Raw genomic sequence first — 10,040 nt, forward strand, 5'->3', positions numbered from 1 at the left:
TAGGTAAACAGCGGCAAACACACACACAGAGTTACGTAGCATAGATAGGTAAATAATAGGTAAACAGCGGCAAACACACACACACAGAGTTACGTAGCATAGATAGGTAAATAATAGGTAAACAGCGGCAAAAACAGACACACAGAGCTACGTAGCATAGATAGGTAAATAATAGGTAAACAGCAGCAAACACACACACACAGGGTTACGTAGCATAGATAGGTAAATAATAGGTAAACAGCAGCAAACACACACACAGAGTTACGTAGCATAGATAGGTAAATAATAGGTAAACAGCGGCAGAAACACACACACAGAGTTACGTAGCATAGATAGGTAAATAATAGGTAAACAGCGGCAAACACACACACACAGGGTTACGTAGCATAGATAGGTAAATAATAGGTAAACAGCAGCAAACACACACACAGAGCTACGTAGCATAGATAGGTAAATAATAGGTAAACAGCGGCAAAAACACACACACAGAGTTACGTAGCATAGATAGGTAAATAATAGGTAAACAGCGGCAAAAACACACACACAGAGCTACGTAGCATAGATAGGTAAATAATAGGTAAACAGCAGCAAACACACACACACAGGGTTACGTAGCATAGATAGGTAAATAATAGGTAAACAGCGGCAAAAACACACACACAGAGCTACGTAGCATAGATAGGTAAATAATAGGTAAACAGCGGCAAAAACACACACACAGAGTTACGTAGCATAGATAGGTAAATAATAGGTAAACAGCGGCAAACACACACACACAGAGTTACGTAGCATAGATAGGTAAATAATAGGTAAACAGCGGCAAAAACACACACACAGAGCTACGTAGCATAGATAGGTAAATAATAGGTAAACAGCAGCAAACACACACACACAGGGTTACGTAGCATAGATAGGTAAATAATAGGTAAACAGCGGCAAAAACACACACACAGAGCTACGTAGCATAGATAGGTAAATAATAGGTAAACAGCGGCAAAAACACACACACACAGAGTTACGTAGCATAGATAGGTAAATAATAGGTAAACAGCAGCAAACACACACACAGAGTTACGTAGCATAGATAGGTAAATAATAGGTAAACAGCAGCAAACACACACACACAGAGCTACGTAGCATAGATAGGTAAATAATAGGTAAACAGCAGCAAACACACACACAGAGTTACGTAGCATAGATAGGTAAATAATAGGTAAACAGCAGCAAACACACACACACAGAGCTACGTAGCATAGATAGGTAAATAATAGGTAAACAGCGGCAAACACACACACAGAGTTACGTAGCATAGATAGGTAAATAATAGGTAAAGAGCAGCAAACACACACACACAGAGTTACGTAGCATAGATAGGTAAATAATAGGTAAACAGCGGCAAACACACACACACAGGGTTACGTAGCATAGATAGGTAAATAATAGGTAAACAACGGCAAACACACACACACAGGGTTACGTAGCATAGATAGGTAAATAATAGGTAAACAGCGGCAAAAACACACACACACAGAGTTACGTAGCATAGATAGGGAAATAATAGGTAAACAGCAGCAAACACACACACAGAGTTACGTAGCATAGATAGGTAAATAATAGGTAAACAGCAGCAAACACACACACACAGGGTTACGTAGCATAGATAGGTAAATAATAGGTAAACAGCGGCAAAAACACACACACAGAGTTACGTAGCATAGATAGGTAAATAATAGGTAAACAGCAGCAAACACACACACACAGGGTTACGTAGCATAGATAGGTAAATAATAGGTAAACAGCGGCAAAAACACACACACACAGAGTTACGTAGCATAGATAGGTAAATAATAGGTAAACAGCAGCAAACACACACACACAGGGTTACGTAGCATAGATAGGTAAATAATAGGTAAACAGCGGCAAAAACACACACACAGAGTTACGTAGCATAGATAGGGAAATAATAGGTAAACAGCGGCAAACACACACACAGAGTTACGTAGCATAGATAGGTAAATAATAGGTAAACAGCGGCAAAAACACACACACAGAGTTACGTAGCATAGATAGGGAAATAATAGGTAAACAGCAGCAAACACACACACAGAGTTACGTAGCATAGATAGGGAAATAATAGGTAAACAGCAGCAAACACACACACAGAGTTACGTAGCATAGATAGGTAAATAATAGGTAAACAGCGGCAAACACACACACACACAGAGTTACGTAGCATAGATAGGTAAATAATAGGTAAACAGCGGCAAACACACACACAGAGCTACGTAGCATAGATAGGTAAATAATAGGTAAACAGCGGCAAACACACACACAGAGCTACGTAGCATAGATAGGTAAATAATAGGTAAACAGCGGCAAACACACACACAGAGTTACGTAGCATAGATAGGTAAATAATAGGTAAACAGCAGCAAACACACACACAGAGTTACGTAGCATAGATAGGTAAATAATAGGTAAACAGCAGCAGAAACACACACACAGAGCTACGTAGCATAGATAGGTAAATAATAGGTAAACAGCGGCAAAAACACACACACAGAGTTACGTAGCATAGATAGGTAAATAATAGGTAAACAGCAGCAGAAACACACACACAGAGCTACGTAGCATAGATAGGTAAATAATAGGTAAACAGCGGCAAAAACACACACACAGAGCTACGTAGCATAGATAGGTAAATAATAGGTAAACAGCAGCAGAAACACACACACAGAGCTACGTAGCATAGATAGGTAAATAATAGGTAAACAGCGGCAAAAACACACACACAGAGTTACGTAGCATAGATAGGTAAATAATAGGTAAACAGCAGCAAACACACACACACAGAGCTACGTAGCATAGATAGGTAAATAATAGGTAAACAGCGGCAAAAACACACACAGAGTTACGTAGCATAGATAGGTAAATAATAGGTAAACAGCGGCAAACACACACACACAGAGTTACGTAGCATAGATAGGTAAATAATAGGTAAACAGCGGCAAACACACACACACAGAGTTACGTAGCATAGATAGGTAAATAATAGGTAAACAGCGGCAAACACACACACACAGAGTTACGTAGCATAGATAGGTAAATAATAGGTAAACAGCAGCAAACACACACACACAGAGTTACGTAGCATAGATAGGTAAATAATAGGTAAACAGCAGCAAAAACACACACACAGTTACGTAGCATAGATAGGTAAATAATAGGTAAACAGCAGCAAAAACACACACAGAGTTACGTAGCATAGATAGGTAAATAATAGGTAAACAGCGGCAAAAACACACACACAGAGTTACGTAGCATAGATAGGTAAATAATAGGTAAACAGCAGCAAAAACACACACACAGAGTTACGTAGCATAGATAGGTAAATAATAGGTAAACAGCGGCAAAAACACACACACAGAGTTACGTAGCATAGATAGGTAAATAATAGGTAAACAGCAGCAAAAACACACACACAGAGTTACGTAGCATAGATAGGTAAATAATAGGTAAACAGCAGCAAAAACACACACAGAGTTACGTAGCATAGATAGGTAAATAATAGGTAAACAGCGGCAAACACACACACACACAGAGTTACGTAGCATAGATAGGTAAATAATAGGTAAACAGCAGCAAACACACACACACAGTTACGTAGCATAGATAGGTAAATAATAGGTAAACAGCGGCAAAAACACACACACAGAGTTACGTAGCATAGATAGGTAAATAATAGGTAAACAGCAGCAAACACACACACACAGAGTTACGTAGCATAGATAGGTAAATAATAGGTAAACAGCAGCAAACACACACACAGAGTTACGTAGCATAGATAGGTAAATAATAGGTAAACAGCAGCAAAAACACACACACAGAGTTACGTAGCATAGATAGGTAAATAATAGGTAAACAGCAGCAAACACACACACACAGAGTTACGTAGCATAGATAGGTAAATAATAGGTAAACAGCAGCAAACACACACACACAGAGTTACGTAGCATAGATAGGTAAATAATAGGTAAACAGCAGCAAAAACACACACACAGAGTTACGTAGCATAGATAGGTAAATAATAGGTAAACAGCGGCAAAAACACACACACAGAGCTACGTAGCATAGATAGGTAAATAATAGGTAAACAGCAGCAAACACACACACACAGAGTTACGTAGCATAGATAGGTAAATAATAGGTAAACAGCGGCAAACACACACACACAGAGTTACGTAGCATAGATAGGTAAATAATAGGTAAACAGCGGCAAACACACACACACAGAGTTACGTAGCATAGATAGGTAAATAATAGGTAAACAGCGGCAAACACACACACACAGAGTTACGTAGCATAGATAGGTAAATAATAGGTAAACAGCAGCAAACACACACACACAGAGTTACGTAGCATAGATAGGTAAATAATAGGTAAACAGCAGCAAAAACACACACAGAGTTACGTAGCATAGATAGGTAAATAATAGGTAAACAGCAGCAAACACACACACAGAGTTACGTAGCATAGATAGGTAAATAATAGGTAAACAGCAGCAAACACACACACACAGAGTTACGTAGCATAGATAGGTAAATAATAGGTAAACAGCAGCAAACACACACACAGAGTTACGTAGCATAGATAGGTAAATAATAGGTAAACAGCAGCAAACACACACACACAGAGTTACGTAGCATAGATAGGTAAATAATAGGTAAACAGCAGCAAAAACACACACAGAGTTACGTAGCATAGATAGGTAAATAATAGGTAAACAGCGGCAAAAACACACACAGAGTTACGTAGCATAGATAGGTAAATAATAGGTAAACAGCAGCAAAAACACACACAGAGTTACGTAGCATAGATAGGTAAATAATAGGTAAACAGCAGCAAACACACACACAGAGTTACGTAGCATAGATAGGGAAATAATAGGTAAACAGCGGCAAACACACACACAGAGTTACGTAGCATAGATAGGTAAATAATAGGTAAACAGCAGCAAACACACACACAGAGTTACGTAGCATAGATAGGTAAATAATAGGTAAACAGCGGCAAAAACACACACAGAGTTACGTAGCATAGATAGGTAAATAATAGGTAAACAGCAGCAAACACACACACAGAGTTACGTAGCATAGATAGGGAAATAATAGGTAAACAGCGGCAAACACACACACACAGAGTTACGTAGCATAGATAGGTAAATAATAGGTAAACAGCAGCAAAAACACACACACAGGTACAGGCGAATGTTAAGAGTTTGTGAGTCCATTCAGTATTCTAACAACAATAGGGTAAAAACTGATTTGAAACCGGCTGGTGCGTGTGTTCAGGCTTCTGTACCTTCTCCCCGATGGTAGAGGTTGTAGAAAAACATTGCCAGGGTGGGGTGGGTCTTTGAGAATGCTGGTGTAAGTCAGGTATTGCAGGCTCCCCTATGGCCATTGTCCTTTCTAACTGATAAATCGTTCCAGAGACCGGTGGGGGAGGTGACCGTGCAGGGGAAGCGGCACCATTGGTGGGCTGAGAAAAAAGAACAGCAGGGCTAGAGTGGGACAGAAATCAAATGCAAGGGGAAGACAGATGTTTCTGGGGAAGCAAAAGAGACTCCGGGATGGGAGATGTTGCCTCCCTGGTGCCAGGCTCAGGGATGTCACTGATGGAGGCAGGAGGAGGACACAGATTGCAGTACATACTGGTACCAGCGACATAGGGAGGTAAAGGAATGTGGTCCTGTTGATAGAATATAGGGAGCGAGGAAGTAGATGAAAGAACAGGACGCAAATCTCTGAATAACTCCCAGCGTCACGTGCGAATGTGTCTCTGGATAGGAGGTTAGTCCTGATGAACGTGTGGCTGGAGAGATAGTACAGAAAGGAGGGCTTTGACATCTTAGAAGGCTTCTCAAATTAAGCACACGAGTGAATCTGAAAACTGAAGGAGCAATTCCTATTGCCCCCCAAACAGCCTGAGAGAATCCAAAAGACCAGGCACAAATAATTTTCAGGACAGTGTAAAAATAACAGGGTAGTGACAGGAGGGAATTTCAACTTGCCCACCACTAACTGGGGAGTCATAATTCAAAAGGTTTCGAGAAAGCAGAATTCTTAACATGCATTCAAGGGGGCTTTTTATGCCAGTACATCAATGTCCCCACAATAGAGGGGCGGTCCTGGGTTTAATTTTAGTTAACGACGGTTAGTTTGATCTTAGAGCGAGATAAAAGGTCGGCACAACATCGAGGGCTGAAGGGCCTGTCCCGTGCTGTCCTGTTCTATGTTCTATGAAGCTGGCAAGGGGTTGAAATTTCAGTCGAGGAGTAATTTGCAGACAACAATGATAACTTCGTTAGACTCAAGATTGTTATGGTGAAGGACATGAATGACCCTAAAACTAAAAGTTCTCAATTGTGGACACTTGGCCAATTTCAATCAGATCGGGTACGATTTGGCCAGACTGGAATGGGAGCAGGTACTTTCAGGTAAATCGGTCAGTGGAATGCATTTAAGAAGGAAACAGGGGGCGTACGGGGACAGCAAGTTCCAACAAAGAGAAAGGCTCTTTCAAATAAAGGTATCTGCCAGTATCCTCTGAGTGAGTCCAACTCAGAATCACAAGTTGTTTGCCCCACCTTCTCAATACTGTCTTCCAAATGTGGAATAGATTATGAATTAGATTTCATAACTGCATCGACTTTGCGATAGTCCACACAATCATCGTGCACCATCTGGAGTTGGCACCATTACTATGGGAGAGCTCTATTCATTGCAACTCACTTCGAATAGGTCATCTCTGAGAGAGCTTTGAACCTGTGACAAGCGTCTAAGGATGTTGCTTGATTGGACCAATGTTTCCTCTGTCTATATCATGTATTACTATCAACAAACACACTGACTTGGATCCCATTTACCACCCCTGAGAAAAAGAGCAGGAAATGACATCACCATAGGAAATGACATCACCGACCCAAGGAAACCTAAACACATAAATAGAAAGCGGGTCACACCACCAGTGCTTCATTCGGAAGCTCACTGATGACGTTACCTAGAATGGTGACGAAACATCTGAAAATGAACCTTCCAGCTCAGTGAGCAAACCTACATTCAGAACCTCAACCTGAGCTACAAATCTCCTCAAAATTTGGTTCTTGGATCTGTGTTTCTGGCAATTGTTCTCTCTCCAATTTTCAAAAAGCCGACATTTTTATATCCCCAACATTGGATCATCTTATTAGTTCGATGTCGGCAAAACAATAAATTCAATCCTAATTGGGTTTTAATATGCTGAGGCATAATTTAAACTGATTAGTTAAATTTGAATTGTTGTCAAAACAGCAACCAAAACTCAGGTATCCCTTTCACAGCCAAATGTTACATATTTTCAATTTTCCAGTGCACTCTGGGACTGCCATCTAATCATATACACAGTGCTCGTTATCTTTCAGTTCTGAACAGCATTCACTCTCTCTTAAAGGTACAGTACATACCTTCAACTTCATAACACTCTGGAAGCTAACTCAAACATTTATTCCAATTTTTGTTTTGATTATTGGCGGTAGCTGGTAATGCAGGGTGATCAGATCAGTCATGTTTTTATTGAATAGCGGTATTGACGCAAATTACAGAGTGTCTTGTTCCATTTCCCAGTGCATTAGTTTGTATGTACAGCATTGGTTTGGTAAAATGTTGCAGGGATCAGTTTCCCTGTCTTTATGATCAGTCAAGGGGCATGAATTTTGTCTGTTTTTCTTACGCACCCAGACCGAAGCAGCAATTTTGCAAGAAACTTACGTAGACTTTTTGAAAATGGTACGTGAATAATTAACTACCAACCTGCCACAGATAACTGTGTCTCCAAATGCTAAACCATAAAAGTCCCGGGTACTGAAAGCATCCTTTCAACTCATATATCTTCCCCAGTTACAGCAGTGGCTGTTGGGAGATGAGTAATGCAGACCACGTGGTCTTGTGGGAGTTGGGTCAAGACATCAATGTAGCAGGTAGCTTTCATCGTGGGTGAAGTGTAAATGTGAATGTTCCTACGGAAAACATCCTACTGCCTGTAACTGCCCAATTTTCCTTTTGGCCAGTTTGAAGCGGAACCCTTCCAGTCTTGGCTTGGCACGATAAGCAACCCCTCGCTCTACCCTCAGGTCTCCTGGTGCCCTTCCTCTGGTGTGATTGCAACGTCTAACAGGGAAGCCAGAGCTTGTACTCCTCCTGGTGGGTGGCCCTAGGGTTGTGCCCCTCTCTTTCTGCCTTGCTCATTGTGGTTTTGACACATCAGGAGATGGCAGTCAGGCGGCAATGCACTTGGAGCACTTCAACTTCATGACTGAGTCTTCATGGATTGAGCTGGCCGGAAAATGCATGGTTAAATCACAAGGAGGGAGCCCACACACTGGGCTTTATATTCATCAGAATCCCTATAGTGTGGAAGCAGGCCATTCAGCCCATACCCACCCTCCAGAGACCATCACACCTAGATCCCACTACCCTGCCATGATATTCCTGTAACCCTGAATTCCACATGGCCAATCCACCCTAACCTGCACATCCCTGGGCACTATGGGACAATTTAGCATGGCCAATCCACCCTAACCTGCACATCCCTGGGCACTATGGGACAATTTAGCATGGCCAATCCACCCTAACCTGCACATCCCTGGGCACTATGGGACAATTTAGCATGGCCAATCCACCCTAACCTGCACATCCCTGGGCACTATGTGACAATTTAGCATGGCCAATCCACCCTAACCTGCACATCCCTGGGCACTATGGGACAATTTAGCATGGCCAATCCACCCTAACCTGCACATCCCTGGGCACTATGGGACAATTTAGCATGGCCAATCCACCCTAACCTACACATCCCTGGGCACTATGTGACAATTTAGCATGGCCAATCCACCCTAACCTGCACATCCCTGGGCACTATGGGACAATTTAGCATGGCCAATCCACCCTAACCTGCACATCCCTGGGCACTATGGGACAATTTAGCATGGCCAATCCACCCTAACCTACACATCCCTGGGCACTATGGGACAATTTAGCATGGCCAATCCACCCTAACCTGCACATCCCTGGACACTATGGGACAATTTAGCATGGCCAATCCACCCTAACCTGCACATCCCTGGGCACTATGGGACAATTTAGCATGGCCAATCCACCCTAACCTGCACATCCCTGGGGGACTATGGGAACAATGTAGCATGGCCAATCCACCCTAACCTGCACATCTTTGGACTGTGGGAGGAAACCGGAGCACCCGGAGGAAACCCACACAGACACAGGGAGAATGTGTAAAATCCACACAGACAGTTACCCGAGGCTGGAATTGACCCCGGGTCCCTGGCGCCAAGAGGCAGCAGTGCTAACCGCTGTGCCACTGTGCCACCCTTTTGCAGGTAATTGTGCAGCTATTTTGGAAAAGAAGACGGAACAATTCAATCCGAGTTGATCCTTTTGAGTCCAAGCCTCCCCCCCCTCCTCCCATCACCCACCAGATGTGCCCTCCCATTCTGTTCCTTCCCTATAGGGTTCACAATTCCTGCCTCCGCTCCCCTCCAATGACATTCCAAACACCACTGCCACGCAATCGCTGCGAAAATCCCTCACCGACGCCAATTTTCTCTCATTTGTTTCCCGGGAGGAACCCCTCACAATCCAGGACCTACCGTTGCTGCTAGCCCTCACTCCACCCATGATCAAAGATACCTACTACCCTGATGTGTCCTGACCCAACTCCCACAGGACCCCCATGGTCCGCATTCCTCAGCTCCCAACAGCCACCGCTGTAACCAGGGGAATATATTTCGGAAAACTCGTCCAGTTGGAATGTATGGGTTGAAATTAGATTAAAAAAACAATGATCACCACGATGGAATTGTATTGTAGCTCCTCCCCAATAGTCAGAGGGAAAATGAGGAACAGAAATCTGGGGAGATCGCAGAGACATGGGGAAGGACAATAAGGGGGGAGACGGAGAGGGTGTGAACTTACCAAACATTGACT

General features: G+C 42.6%; 1 pseudogene across 1 annotated transcript in view; it reads left to right on the top strand.

Annotated features, from left to right (window-relative positions):
* Positions 1–7,959: 7,959 nt before the first annotated feature.
* The window catches only part of LOC148139356 (ICOS ligand-like), a 17,034-nt pseudogene continuing 14,953 nt past the window's right edge, over positions 7,960–10,040 (top strand). Inside the window, exon 1 of the transcript XR_015753585.1 lies at positions 7,960–8,017. The product of XR_015753585.1 is annotated as an ICOS ligand-like (transcript). The remainder of the gene's footprint in view (positions 8,018–10,040) is intronic.

The sequence above is a fragment of the Chiloscyllium plagiosum genome, unplaced genomic scaffold (assembly GCF_037043375.1).
Source record: "Chiloscyllium plagiosum isolate Xiang-an unplaced genomic scaffold, Cpla_swu_hap1 HiC_scaffold_38, whole genome shotgun sequence".
Taxonomy (NCBI): Eukaryota; Metazoa; Chordata; class Chondrichthyes; order Orectolobiformes; family Hemiscylliidae; genus Chiloscyllium; species Chiloscyllium plagiosum.